At 46.0% G+C, this 15,808-nt stretch overlaps 1 pseudogene; it reads left to right on the top strand.

Annotated features, from left to right (window-relative positions):
- LOC112108847 overlaps positions 1–15,808 on the top strand; it is a 47,385-nt pseudogene that overhangs the window by 25,600 nt on the left and 5,977 nt on the right.

Here is a 15,808-nt window from a genome sequence, read left to right as displayed (position 1 = left end):
AGCCATGGTAGGACAAGTGGCTGGAGGGAGCCACCTGGCGTGCTTGTCTGTCCAAGAGCATAGACATGCACTCAAGGTGGCTAGTGGCAGCCCATCCTGCTGCTTGCGCTGCTGGGGCTGCATTCTGTTTTTAGCATGCTAACTTAGATGAGAACTAGCATGAATATGTCTCCACAAGCTGGGAATCACACCCCCAGGCTCGAAGTGTAGACATACCCTGTCACATGTAACAAGTGCAGGTATCATATGTTCATATGTAAATAAGATTTTCAAGATGAGTCTTTGTTCTAAGGTTTCCTTTCTCTCCTGTGACTCATCTCTGGATTCTCATTTTATTGACTAGGTGATGGGATTGTGAGTGAGAATGAGGAGGAGAATCTGCACCAGGAAGGTCCTGAGTCAATGGAACCACAGGGCAAGTTATCACGAATACCCCAAAGGAATATTTCCCAGAGTCCTGAGCAGGGCAAAGCCTGTGAGGGTCAACGCAGATTGGAAAGGCATCTGCGAACTCCTCCAGGGAAGAGACAAAGCAAATCAACTGCATGTGAAAGAGCTTTCAGGAAACTGCCAGACATTGTCCAACAGGGAAATCCTATGAGGAGGAAATCAGTAATGTGTGATGACTGTGGGAAAAGCTTCAGGGTGAGCTCAAACCTCAGACAGCATCAGAGAATCCACACCGGAGAGAAACCCTTTGAATGTGCCGAGTGTGGGGAAAATTTCCGGCAACGCTCGCACCTTATTCAGCATCAGAGAATCCACACAGGGGAGAGACCCTATGAATGTGCTGAATGTGGGAAAAGCTTCAGTATGAGCTCAAAACTCATTCGGCATCAGATAATCCACACAGGAGAAAAACCCTATAAATGTGGCGAGTGTGGCAAGAGCTTTAGTGGGAACTGGCAGCTAATCCAGCATCAGAGAATCCACACAGGAGAGAGACCCTACGAATGTGGTGACTGTGGGAAGACTTTCAGTGTGAGCTCAGCCCTTACTCGTCATCAGAGAACCCACACTGGAGAGAAACCTTATGAATGTGCCGAGTGCAGGAAAACCTTCAGTCAGAGCTCAGAGCTTATGAAACATCAGAGAGTCCACACAGGCGAGAGGCCCTATGAGTGTGCTGAGTGTGGGAAGAGCTTCACTGTGAGCTCCGCTCTCATTCAGCATCAGAGATTCCACATGGGGGAAAGACCTTATGAATGTGCCGAATGTGGGAAAAGCTTCACAGTGAGCTCACACCTCATTCAGCACCGGCGATTCCACACGGGGGAAAGGCCCTACGAATGTGCTGACTGTGGGAAAAGCTTCCTTTGGAGATCAGCCCTTCTTCGACATCAGAGAATCCACACAGGAGAGAGACCCTATGAATGCACCGAGTGTGGGGAAAGCTTCCGTCAGAGCGCACATCTTATCCAGCATCGCCGAATCCACACTGGGGAGAAACCCTATGAATGTGCCAACTGTGGGAAAGGCTTCACTGTGAGCTCTGCCCTTATTCGACATCAGAGAATCCACATGGGAGGGGAACCCTAAGAGTGGTCTGAAAGTGGAGAAAGCTTCGTATCCGATATCCTTCCAGGGTCTCCCAGTGGATGGAAGCCAGTTGTGTTTCCACTTTGGGACCACAGTTCTTCCCTGTTCATAGTGAATGAAAAATGCCTTGCTGAGGATGGAGTGTCGGTGGTCGAGTTAGAAAAAGAGGCAGTGTTGGTGCTCGAAGAAGAGTCATGTAAGGCCCTGGGGTGTTGAGAGGAATGCATGCTGGGAGCCAAAGGAAGGGACCAGGAGGTGTTGGGGGGTGGGTCATTTGGGTGATGGAAGGGGAGTAGGTAGTGTAATTAAGGGGAAATCATGTTAGTCATTTTTAATAAATATATTTAAGAGGAATGAAAAAATGAGCACAGGGAGGGCCTCAGACAATTTATAGTGGGAAATAAATGGAGCATCTTCTAGCAGATAGAGCAGAAGGTGGAAAGTCAGCACTCTCGGGTTCTATTCCCAATTCTGTCACAGACTTGTTTGGTAACTCTGGGCAGCTCACTTCACCTCACTGTGCCTTCATTCCCCCCATCTGTAAAATGGAGACTATAATAATGATAATCACTCTTACAGGAGGATTTTACTATTTAATGTCTTTATTAAAGTAGTGCCCAGAGGCCTCATCAGGAATTGGGGCTGTATTATACTAGGTGGTGCACAACAAGGTTTGCACAGTTCCTGCCCAGAAGAGTTTACAATGTAAGAAACCAGCTTCCTTCTCTGGGATTCTGTAGCTCTTGTTACTGACAAGAATTTTTCTTGAAGTTATGAGCTTTGAGGATTCTTTTTGTGAGTGAAGGGAACATAGTTGTGTGTTTTTGTTTGTGTGTGTGTGTGTGTTTGAAATATGGATTTCAAAGGTATGAGTTTAATTCTCGTTTCAAAAAACATTATCTTTATTGTTTTTTTAAAGTTCTAATAAAAAGTTGTTTAAAATGATCCATGTCTCCTTCAGTTTCCTGGAAACTTTCTCACTGTCAAGTATTATGTCAAAAAGGTCCACAGCTCCACTCAGTGGAAATCACTTATTTCTGTGTCCAGCCCATTCATGAATGCTTGTGATCAAGAATCAGGGGTACATGTGAGCTCGAGATTATTCAGGCTCTGACTGCATTAAAGAAATTTCATCAGTGTAATTAATGTGCCACCACTGGATATAGACATGTTGCACAGCATAAAATGGGCTGTCATCAGGGCAGTTCAGTCCAGTACCAACTATGTAGTGACAACAGGGCAAATTTCCTTAAAGTAGATAAAGCCTTCCAGCTGGGATGGCTCCTTCCTGAGAGGCTGTTCTCCATAGGGAGAACCTGACAGTGTCTTCAGCACCTATCTTCTCTCTGTGGTTTCCATTTATATTTAAGAGTTCAGCAAACTTTTCTTTAAATAAGAGCTCCTTTAAGACATTCTGGCCAGACTCCACCCCAGGCTTGTGGTTTCCATTGGATACCTAGCTCCTGCCCCAGTTTTCTGGTACTTTTTAGAATACCCTAGTTTCCTGCTGTGTCAAGAGTTCTACATCCTCTTTCCTTGATACTCAGCTAGCCCATTTTCTATCTCAAAGACCCCCTTGGAGGTTCTGGCTCTATAGATGGAGCTTAAAGTTGCATCTCAACAGCTGGGCTCTGATTACATTCACCCACTTGTCTTTGTATAGATCAGCAAAAAACTGAGATTATTGGAGAAAAAGTCTTGACACTTGTGTTAAAATCATTAGACAAATCATTTTAGTTTGTTTTTTTTTATACTAGCCTCATCCACTTAGTCTGAACAGGAGCAAATGGCATTGCCACCTTCTTCTACCCAAAAAAATGCATTCAGCCCCTCCCATCTCGCGTCCCTCCCAGAAATATCAAAACAAAAAACCAAAACCTGAAACCAATCAACCTAAAATGTGTTAATTAAAAAAAACACTCTAAGCTTATTTTTATTCTGAAAAGGAGTAGTGACAGACTCCATAAAGGCCATTAGGGACTAATGCTATTGATTTCACACAGAAGGTGCTTAGATACTAGCATGATGGGTGGCAGTATAAACCCTTAAGGAGGTGTCTAAATGGGGGGTTTAGTCCTCAATAACTCAAGTTAATGCAGCGTGAAAATGTCTGCGTATACACAATGCAGTTCATCACAGCACATGAACGCCACATTTATCACAAGCTCTGGAATTCTCTTTCAAAGTGTATTGTTCGATTCAAATCGAGTTAGTTAAATCCATTGTTTGCATGCAATGCTGCGATGCACTGTTTTGGCAGTCCTCCAACTTCTATCCCACACTGCTTTGCAGGTGTCCAGTACTGACCTGTCTGTTTACCTATGTGCCCTCAACTGCTTTGGGGTCAAGTTGACCAGATGTCCCTTCCTGCATTTAAAAACTGGCACAGGCCCAGAAGTTTCCCATTTGCTCCTGGATTTGACTATAGCAGCATTGCTGCAATGCTATTCCAGAAACCTTGCAACATGCCTCGTGGAGTGCTGAGACCCTAGATCTCCTAGCCATCTGGGGAGAAGTGTTGGTGCAGCAATCTCATGTGGCAAGTCACTGAATAAAGATCTTTTTGTGGATGTGGCTAAGAAGATGTCTGCAAGGGGTTACAACTGGATGCCTACCAATGCTGAGCAAACAGCTTGGGTATTTACACTAAAACCAGGGTTAGACATTCTATACCTTGGGGGAGCATCCTGGAACTCCCATATTCCTCATTTTTATATAATCGTGATCTTACCTTACAAGGCATGCTTTATATGTATCAGGGGAAAGGTTATGATCTGCTGAAAGTCATTTCTCTATCCATATATGTATATCATTAATGCATATGAAGTTATGAGAATTGTGTTGTATGGTGGTCATTAAAACATGCTGTAAGTTGGGGAATCAGCCAGACAGCAAGGAAAGTAGCCAACACCTGAGTGCGGTGTCAATCAACCCATCAACAACCATTGTCCAGCAAGGGAGCTACAATGCAATGACTCACCTGCATGAGGCCACACCAGGGGAATTGCTCAACCTTGCCAGGTGACTCAGTAATGCACCCAGACATGCCTAGACTTGCGTTTTCCAAGCACATGGACTGAGGGTATAAAACAAAGACAGTGGCCACATGCTTGGCCTTTTCTCCTGCCCCCACCTATGCTGCATGCAACAAAGACATTGAGAAGAAGACTGAAGACTCCAACAGAGGAGACTCACCCAGATTTAAGGGACAAATCTGTATATTAAGGACTGTAATATCCAGTGGGGTGAGAAAAACTGCTTAATCTAGATATTGCCCAGTCTAATAGGATTGAGAGTTTAGACTGCGTGCTTATATTTTATTTCTTTTGGTAACTAACTCTGACTTTTTGCCTATCACTTAAAATCTATCTTTTGTAATCAATGCACTTCTTTAATTGTTTATCTTTACCAGTGAGTTTGCCTGAAATATGTGGTAAATCTGCTCAGGTTTTGCAAAGGCTGGTGTATATCCACTTTCCATTGATGAAGTGGTGAACCAATTAATAAATCTGCATTGCTCGTCTTGAGCAGTGCAAAATGGTATACTTCTGAGGTACAGTGCTGTGGGGATTTGGCTCTGGTGCCTTTCTCTGTGTGACTCATGAGTGGCTCTGGGAGCATCCATGCAATATAGCTGGGTGTGGAGCTCCAGATGCTGTTGTGCTGCGTGATCACAGTGCCTGGAGGCATTTGCTGCTGGTCACTAGCAAGGCATTGTGAGAGAGCCCAGGCTGGAGAGAGTTCAGGGGGCACAGCGGTCCCACAGTCCAAGGCTGCACCCCAGGGATCCCATCACACAGGGATGGCAGGAAATAGTCTGGCTGTGGACATATAGCGTGTCCATTTTTGGACAAGATTTTATGCAACTACATCACTACTGAACCCAAGGAGGTTGTGGACCCTGTATTCCAACAACTCCTCAATCCCCCAAGGATGAGCAGCAAGTCATTGGAGGAGCAACACAATGAAGTGAAGAGATCTCCCTGGAAATCCAGGATCTCTTCAGGGCAGCCCTGTAGGCTGCAAGGCCAATTCCCAGTCAGAAACTCAGTCTGGGACTGTGGATCCTATAGAGGGAACCTCAGCAAGTAAGTGTCTATCTTCATCATATATTACTGTACTATACTGCTGTGCTACTTTTTGTTCTGTCCCACAGCCGCAGGCATTTTTCACAGATATGAAGTAGGAGCCTGAGTCTCCAGCCCTCACCTTCCTCCCTCAGCTCACTCGCACACACACCCCCTCCCTCCCGCATATACATTTTCATAGTGGTGGCTCCTCGTGCTGGGCAGTTGGCTTCTGTCTCATCCTAGAGTCCTGATCATCAAATGTTTTCAAGCCCATGCCACGGAGGGCACATACCCATCTACCTATTTTTCTTTCCCTTCCTGCCCCTGTCTGCCCAGTGAACCACCCCCTACCCCACTCCCCAACTCTGTTTGTCTGCTCAAAATGGCAGCCAGCAGCATCGTGCAGCCACAACCTCTACCCCACCTCCCCTCCTCTCCCACAGCATAGTTTAATAATGAAAACGTGATAATGAAAAATTCTGGGAAATTCAACTGTTTATTGAGACAGTGGTTACAGAAAAAGAAGTTCATTTAGTATTCTCGGTTTATGTGCAGTAAACATGGGCATTGCATAGTCATACAGGTACTAAGACTACAACTCCCTTAGCGATAGCAATGCTCTTAACAGCTTTTCACAGACGTGCAAAAAGAAAGACTGGAAACAGTGAATGCTTTAGTCAATAAGTGCAAAACCCTCTCCATTTTCCTCTGCATTTTCACCATGTCTGCAGGGGAGATAAAGCAAAATCTGAGACTGAGAAATTGCTGGTTATGAGGGTGTGACGAACTGGGACTGTTCTTAATGGGGTCTTTGAATGCTGAGTGGGGAGTGTTGGCTGCGAAGGCAGGGGAGTGTGGCTCGGACGGTCTGCATTGGGGGATGGGAGACTGGCCTTGAGGGAGAATACTTGAGCATGTAACATGAGAACCCAGGAAGGGGCTAGAGGCCAGGTGACACTTTGGCCCGGGAAACTGAACAAAGGTAATGGAGGGAGCCCAGACGGGGCTCTGCCTCCCCCAATGGGGCTGTGGTGCCCCTGGGACCCCAAGATGGACCTAACAGGGAGGGGGGTCCTGTTGTCTGTGCCTGCAAGACCTGTCTTGGACTGTATTCCTGTCTTCTAAATAAACCTTCTGCTTTACTGGCTGGCTGCGAGTCATGGTGAATTGCAGGAAGCCGGGGGTGCAGGGCCTTGTGTCCCCCCACACTCCGTGACAGAGGGATAGCTGCATGAACATTCTTCCCAGTATAACTCGCAATTTCCTTCCACTCCTGCAGCACTTCTGGAAGGGGGCGGACTGTAATGGGGTGTACAGACAGAGGGAAGGAAAGTCTCTCCTGGTTACAAGCAAGCAGCTGGATCACAACCTATTATGATATGGGGCACTGCAGGTTGGTACACTCCCACTGCAGCTCTGGAGCTAATTCAACACATATTTTTAAAAAGATCACCTTTGTCGTCCTGAAATTCTCTTGTCACTGTTGGTCATCCTAGGTCTGCAGAGCAGTCCTTTCCCACCAATCAATGCTGTTTTCCCAAGCCCAGAAACAGCACTGTACCATGTGAAACTGCCCCAGGAACTGCTCTTGTAGTAGCAGTTGCTTGGTATTACCCCCTTCTTCATCATCCTTGTCCTACTTCCTCCGCCACTACTGAAGCTGTTGCTGCTGCTGGAGGATCTGCTGCTGCTACCACATGATCTGCTTGGTGGTGTGGTGGGTGAAGTCCAAAACTTAAGCCACCTGACTTTGAGACCTGAAATACACCCCAAGCAGCCTCTGTGTATTTTTGGTTGCCAGCATAGTGGTGTGAAACATTGTTGGGTCCATGCTGGCAATTAGAAAATGGTGCTAGCATGCCCAGAAAGAGGAAGCATGGGACGGAGAGAGTGGAATCATGGGATTTTTTAAATTTGACCCTAAATCCCATAATTCCACTGGCTTCTGCCTTACTTCCTCTATATGCATCCCACAATGTGCAGTGAGAAAAATCCCAGTATGCACACAGCTCAGCAACAAAGCAAAGGATCATGGGATATCCTCTAAGACTCATGCCACATGCTTAGTATGCAGCAGATCCCCACCGTGTGCACACCGTAATGTGAATTGAAGAATACCTGTTCTGTAGGCATGCTATTAGTGTTACTTGCTTATTGTGTGTTACCTAAAGCTTGTCAAATAGCTACAGATTAAATCCCCTGTGCAGGCAAACCCTAAAATAGAAACAGAACTGTTCTGTCCAGCAAATGGGAAATTTCTCTGAGATCTCTTTGGCAGAAAGAAAGGGTTGGGAGCAGTGGTGACATAAGAACAGCCATACTGGGTCTTCCAACAGTGGCCAATGCCAGGTGCTTCAGAGGGAATGAACAGAACAGGTAATCATCAAATGATCCATCCCCTGTTGCCCATTCCCAGCTTATGGCAAACAAAGGCTAGGGCCACCATCCCTAACAGCCATTGATGGGCCTATCCTCCATGAACTAATCTAGTTCTTTTTTGAACCTGTTATAGACTTGGTCTTCAAAGAGTTCCATAGATTGACTGTGTGACGTGTGAAGAAATACTTCCTTTTGTTTGTTTTAAACCTGCTGCCTGTTAATTTCATTTGGTGAGCTTTACGTCTTCTCATAACACAAGAACTAAATAACCCTTCCTTATTTACTTTCTCCACACCAGTCATTATTCTATAGATCAGTGTTTCCCAAACTTGGGACGCCGCTTGTGTAGGGAAAGCCCCAGGTGGGCTGGGCCAATTTGTTTACCTGTCGTGTCCGCAGGTCCGGCCGATCGCAGCTCCCACTGGCTGCGGTTCACTGCTCCAGGCCAATGGGAGCTGCTGGAAGCGGCACGGGCAGAGGGATATACTGGCCGCTGCTTCCTGCCACCCCCATTGGCCTGGAGCAGCGAACCGTGGCCAGTGGGAGCCACGATCGGACAGACCTGCGGATGCGGCAGGTAAACAAACTGGCCCGCCAGGGGCTTTCCCTACACAAGTGGCATCCCAAGTTTGGGAAACACTGCTATAGATGACCAGATGATTAATCCAAAGTGGCCTGGGGGGCTGGAAATATGGTCAGAAGATTACAAAACAGGAATGAATTTGGGGGGAAATGTAAAATTTTAATGGTGAATCAGAAAAACAGATATCAGTGGGAGGTGAAATGTGCAGAAGCAGCAATAGGCGAAAGAGACCTAGAGTTGGGAATGGGCAGCAAACTTGCTATATTTGTGTTGAGATACAGGGACAGCATATGCAAAAGGCATACAGCATGAAGGGGAAACCAGGTACTCCTTTCTCCATGTTCCCTTCTGGAATTTTGGGATTTGATGGGAGATTCAAGTGAGGATCACTGCTGGGACAGCTTTTCTTCTTCCTCTTCCTGAAAAGGTGTGAATCTGTGTGGGTGTGGGTGGGTGCCTGGTGCACCTGCCCCTGCAAGGAGGTTAGTGGTGCACTTACGAGTGGAGAGTGTGGGGAGAGAAGGAACTCTCCATACAGTACAGTACCAAGGCTGTGTTTACGATGCTTCTTTTGATGGCATAGGAGGCGGGTGTTGATCTGAATGTAACATTGTGGTCCTTAGCATTCCTATGCCAGATTATTTGTGGTGGTGTGGAGAGGGTAGTCTGGAGGAAGTGGATGTAGTAGATGTCACCAGAAGAACCAGTGAGCAAGCTGACATGTTAATGAAGTCAGCTAGCAGTGAAGCAAGGAAGGAGGTCTCAGGAAGTGTGGGCTCATCTGACACTGTTATCTCCCCTAAGCTGGCTGAAAGCACCAGAATGGGGGTGACAGATCCTTTATTTCCCCTGTCTTCCCCAACTCTTTTTTTTTTTTTGGTTAGCAGCAACAGGAATGAGAATTTGTCAATCCCCGTCCTGCAGGGAGGTCCCATCCCTCCATCCTCAGCAGGAAGGTAGAGGTATCTGCCTACAGCTAGGAGGGGTCAGTAAAATGGGGTAAAGTGCTGGAGCAGGGTTAGAGGGTTGAATGTATTGACTATAATGTTCCCTCTGACAAGAAATGTTGCCCCAAACAGTCTAACAGCAGTAGTCTTTCCATAGTCAAGGTTGAATCCTGATTTTTAAACCCTCTTCACACACCTTCCCCCTCAAAAAAACAGAATCCCATTGAAATGTCACACACCATATCTCATAGAATATTAGGGGTGGAAGAGACCTCAGGAGGTCATCTAGTCCAACCCCCTTCTCAAAGCAGGACCAACACCAACTAATCATCCCAGCCAGGACTTTGTCAAGTCGGGCCTTAAAAATCTCTAAGGATGGAGATTCCACCACTCCCTAGGTAACCCATTCCAGTGCTTCACCACCCTCCTAGTGAAATAGTGTTTCCTAATATCCAACCTAGACCTCCCCCACTGCAACTTGAGACCATTGCTTTTTGTTCTGTCATCTGCCACCACTGAAAACAGCCTAGTTCCATACTCTTTGGAACCACCCTTCAGGTAGTTGAAGGCTGCTATCAAATCCCCCCTCACTCTTCTCTTCTCCAGACTAAATAACCCCAGTTCCCTCAGCCTCTCCTCGTAAGACATATGCCCCAGCCCCCTAATCATTTCCGTTGCCCTCTGCTGCACTCTCTCCAATTTGTCCACATATCTTCTGTAGTGGGGGGACCAAAACTGTACGCAATACTCCAGGTGTGACCTCACCAGTGCCAAATAGAGGGGAATAATCATTTCCCTCGATCTACTGACAATGCTCCTACTGATACAGCCCAATATGCCATTGGTCTTCTTGGCAATGAGGGCACACTGCTGACTCATATCCAGCTTCTCATCCTCTGTAATCCCCAGGTCCTTTTCTGCAGAATTGCTGCTTAGCCAGTCGGTCCCCAGCCTGTAGTGGTGCATGGGATTCTTCCGTCCTAAGTGCAGGACTCTGCATTTGTCCTTGTTGAACCTCATCAGATTTATTTTGCCCAATCCTCCAATTTGTCTAGGTCACTCTGGACCCTGTCCCTACCCTCCAGCATATCTACCTCTCCCCCCATCTTAGTATCATCTGCAAACTTGCTGAGGGTGCAATCTCATTAGTAAAGATGTTGAACAAAACCGACCCCTGGGGTACTTCGCTTGATATTGGCTGCCAACTAGATATCGAGCCGTTGATCACTACCCGTTGAGCCCGACAATCTAACCAGCTTTCTATCCACCTTATAGTCCATTCATCCAATCCATACTTTTTTAACTTGCAGGCAAAAATACTGTGGGAGACTGTAGAGGAGCGGACTCACCACCGCGGCGTCTCCTGCTGGTCGTCTCGGGAATTAGCTCTTCCAGCGTCTTGGAGCACCCCCTACAGGCCGGTGATCCGCCTGTCCTCTGGCCCCCGTCCCTCCTGGACCCCGGTGCCCTTGTATCTGGGGTGCTGCCCCCTGGCAGTACACCCCTCAGTACTAGGGTCTCCCCTCCCTGGGGAACCCCCACCCACTATCCCTACCTCACCTCAGAGTAAGGCCACTGCCAGTCACCAACTAGCCCCCGCTCCCTGGGGTAGACTGCAGTATAGGCCACTCATCACAGGCAAGGTTGGGTTTGGACCTGCTGCCTTGGCCTACCCGTGGGCTGCTCTCTGCAACCCCCAGTACCCCTTGACCTCCTACCAGGCCACAGCCTGGGGCATTCCAGGCTGGAGCTCCCCAGCCTGTCCCCAGCCCTGCTCCACTCAGGTATTCTATCTCTACCTCCCTGCAGCCAGGCCCTTCTCTCTCTGAGTGCAGAGAGAGACTCTTTGGCCTCTGGCTCCCAGCCTTTTTATACAGGCCAGCTGTGGCCTGATTGGGGCGTGGCCCAGCTACGGCCGCTTCCCCAATCAGCCCAGCTTTTAGAGCCGCATTCCTCTGCGGGGCTGCTTTCAAGCCCTGCCAGGCAGGAGTGGGTGTCCACCCCGCTACAGAGACCATATCAAAAGCTTTGCTAAAGTCAAGATATATCACATCCACCGCTTTCCCCATATCCAGAGAACCAGTTATCTCATCATAGAAGGCAATCAGGTTGGTCAGGCATGACTTGCCCTTGGTGAATCCATGCTGACTGTTCCTGATCACCTTCCTCTCCGCCAAGTGCTTCAAAATGGAATTCTTGAGGACCTGCTCCATGCTTTTGTCGGGGACTGAAGTGAGGCTGACCAGTCTATAGTTCCCCGGGTTCTCTTTCTTCCCTTTTTAAAATATGGGCACTATATTTGCCTTTTTCCAATCGTCCGGGACCTCCCCCAATCTCCACAAATTTTCAAAGATAATGGCCAATGGCTCTGCAATCACATCAGCCAACTCCCTCAGCACTGTTGGACGCATTAGATCTGGACCCATGGACTTGTGATTTCATCCCAGAGCAGAGTTTGCTGGGAAGTTTGGTAAAAGTCAGAAATGGCGTTTCAAATAGTGGAGGTTCTTACAACGTCCCTGTTCACCCTGCAACAACCCCCTGGCTTTCTCGGGCTCATCCGAACTCCAGCCCATCCAACTGGTGTTGTTTAGAAGGCCTTTGAGGGAAAGGGGCCTCGAGCTGCGTTTCTGGGATGCGTGCGATGGATTGCAGCATTACAACACTATAGGGAACTGGATGTACATGTCTACAGCCTGACACCTACTGGCTTTGCTGAGCGGGGGGATACGTGTGGGGTTTGTGGATTTGTTGGGGGGAAATGCTACAGCACCTGAAGAGTAAACAAGCCAGTGGGCTGAGCCATCTGACCTCTGGGGGGATGTCTCATCATGGAAAGATGTATCCTTGTCAGAATTTTACCTCTTTTTTTAAACTGAAGCCTCCAATCTCTCCTGTGCTCTCCCCTCTGAGAATCCCTATGGCTAATTTCTGATTTTTATGTCAGAAAAAAAGCACTGAATTATGTGAAATTCTCTAGAATTTCTCCCTGGACAGCCCCATAGGGAAATGGAACTTTCCCCCTGTCTCTCACAATAGTATGTTCTGGCTGCTCAGGCAGTGGCTGAATCAGAGCAGGAGGGAGCTGGGGTGGAATGTTTCTCTTGCTTTAAAGCAATTGAATTAATGCAAGCACCAATTTCTCCCTTTGATCCCAAACAGAAAGTGGCCTACCCTCCTTTCCTAGTATTGACTGTATAATTGGGGCATAGAAACGGGATAATTACAGGTGGAATATGCAATGGAAAACTTGATACAAGTGACAAGCAGGCCTGTTTGAATGTAACTCAGGAATAAAAAAGTACACCAAGTAGACACTACAGTGGTGGGGATTCCTGGATCAATAAGAGGAGGTTTTCTTGGGGCTGGAGGTGCATAATTAATTGCTGGAGTGGGGGAAAGGCTGAGGTGGGATGCAAAATTAATTAAGTAGAATATGAGTTGGGGAGAAGCTGTGAATTCTCTGTGCCAACAGGCAGTGTTTTAGACAAACCTTATATGATTTGATCTCAGCTGGGTCTTGTTGCGAGAGCTCCTGCAACAGGGGCCAAAATCCCCTTGTTCGATACCAGTGATACTCAGACTGTGGCTCATGAGTGGAAAGTGGTTCTTTAATGTGTCTCCTTTGGCTCTTTGCAGCACATGATATTAAAACACTGTGTGATTTAATTACAGTAGAACCTCAGCATTATGAACACCAGAGTTACAAACTGACCGGTCAACCACACACCTCATTTGGAACCAGAAGTATGCAATCAGGCAGCAGAGATGAAATAAAAAAGCAAATACTGTACAGCACAGTATTGTGTTAATGTAAACTACTAAAAAATAAAGGTAAAATCTAAAAAAGAGTTGACAAAGTAGGGAAACTGTTTCTGTGCTTGTTTCATTTAAATTAAGATGGTTAAAATAATCATTTTTCTTCTGCATAGTAAAGTTTCAAAGCTGTAGTAAGTTAATATTCAGTTGTAAACTTTTGAAAGAACCACCATAACATTTTGTTCAAAGTTACAAACATTTCAGCGCTACAAACAACCTCCATTCCCAAGGTATTAGTCCCTTTGAGGTTCTAGAGTATTAACCAATCAGAATGCTTTTACTGTTATTAACCAATTAAGTTATCAACTTGTACTGTTATTAACTTATTTGCTACAAAGAGTCCTGTGGCACCTTATAGACTAACAGATGTATTGGAGCATAAGCTTTCGTGGGTGAATACCCACTTCATCAGACGCATGTAATGGAAATTTCCAGAGACAGGTATAAATATGCAGGCAAGAATCTGGAAATTCCATTACATGCATCTGACGAAGTGGGTATTCACCCACGAAAGCTTATGCTCCAATACATCTGTTAGTTTATAAGGTGCCACAGGACTCTTTGTTGCTTTTTACAGATCCAGATTAACACGGCTACCCCTCTGAAACTTATTTGCTGTGAATATAATATATAAACTAAATATTTCCCCGAGCATGCTGTTTTTAAATATGAATAGTATTATACTAAATGAAACAATGAAGTCACACTACTGAGGTCTGAGTATCACTGTTCTATACATTTGGGAGAATGGGCAGCTCTGAAATTGTTGTACACACTAGGGGTGGGCAGGAGGAATCCAAACATCAAAAGATAGACCAAAAACATGATCTAAATTTTTTTTTAAATCTCTTGATTTTTTGGGGTCTGACTCATGATTTTGAACTTTTGAGGTTGGCAATTCTGTGGTTACTCCCTCCACCCTATGTTGGGCTCACTGCACAGCCAAAGTTGCCTAGTCAGTGAATGAAATAGTGGCCTCTGGTGACTAACAGGGTATCTGCTGGCACTTGAAAAATTTTGACTGTAGCTGATCATGTCACTAAGCTACATTTAGAAATGCCACAAAATAGGAGCGCTCTGGATAATATCACAGGTACTGGAATCATAGGACTGGAAGGAACCTCGAGAGGTCATCTAATCCAGTCCCCTGCACTCATGGCAGGACTACATATTATTTAGACCATTCCTGACAGGTGTTAGTCTAACCTGCTCTTAAAAATCCCCAATGATGGGGATTCCACAACCTCCCTAGGCTATTTATTCCAGTGCTTAGCCACCCTGACAGTTAGGAAGTTTCTCCTAATGTCCAACCCCTCGTTGCTGCAATTTAAGCCCATTGCTTCTTGTTCTATCCTCAGAGGTTAAGAAGAACAATTCTTCTCCCCTCGCCTTGTAACAACCTTTTATGTATTTGAAAATTGTTATCATGTCCCCTCTCAATCTTTTCTTTTCCAGACTAAACAAACCCAATTTTTTCAATCTTCCTTCAATCTTCTTCCTTTCAATCTTCATGTTTTCTAGACCTTTAATAGCTTTTTGTTGCTCTTCTCTGGGCTGTCTCCAATTTGTCCACATCTTTCCTGAAATGTGGCACCCAGAACTGGACACAGTACTCCAGTTGAGGGCTAATCAGCCTGGAGGAGAGCGGAAGAATTACTTCTCATGTCTTGCTTACAACAGTCCTGATAATACATCCCAGAATGATGTTCGCTTTTTTGCAACAGTGTTGCACTGTTGACTCATATTTAGCTTGTGGTCCACTATGACCCCCCAGATCCCTTTCTGCAGTACTCCTTCCTAGGCAGTCATTTCCCATTTACTGAAGTATTACCTTAAATCTCGTCTGTCTCTACCATTGCTTCACTGGAGAGCTTTACCTAGAATTCTCCCCAGCTTCCTAAGACAGATTTAAAGAACAGAACCTATATTTAATAAATTACAACAGAAAAGATCCAGTTTCAGCACTCATCCAGATCTGGTCTTGAGAGGTGGGCTTTGTTTGGTGGTTTCATCTAGATTATCAAATCCCAAAGGTGTAACCTTCTTTTCAGTTAGTTCAGGATTTATTCACAACAGCATTTGCTCCTGTCACTAAAATTGTGATGGGAGTGCCGTTGCTATCAGGGTCACACAGTAATTCAGCTCGGTTTGGAATGAGCTGAAGATGCTGCCATTTCTTTTGTGCTTAGTATCTTGATCCCTGTAGGATCTTAGAGTACACATCTTATGTCCACTAACAACAGCTGGTGATGTCAATATTTTTCCTCATTCATTTTTTTCAGAATTGATCTCCTGGTTTTCTTAAGCTTGGACGAGCTTTGTACTGCATTCTAAACATCCCTCTGGTTTTGGGTCTGGTTCTATCTTGTGTTATCTCTGCCATTTTAGATATGTACAAGTGGCGTATTATTGCCCTTTGATGAAGGGGTTCCGCAGGGGTCTGTTTTGGGACCGGCTCTGTTCAATATCTT

Source organism: Terrapene carolina, unplaced genomic scaffold, assembly GCF_002925995.2.
Source record: "Terrapene carolina triunguis isolate 2854851 unplaced genomic scaffold, T_m_triunguis-2.0 Scaffold695, whole genome shotgun sequence".
In the NCBI taxonomy this organism is placed as follows: domain Eukaryota; kingdom Metazoa; phylum Chordata; order Testudines; family Emydidae; genus Terrapene; species Terrapene triunguis.
Note: the sequence above shows the minus strand (reverse complement) of the source record. Positions and strands in the feature narration are given on the sequence as shown.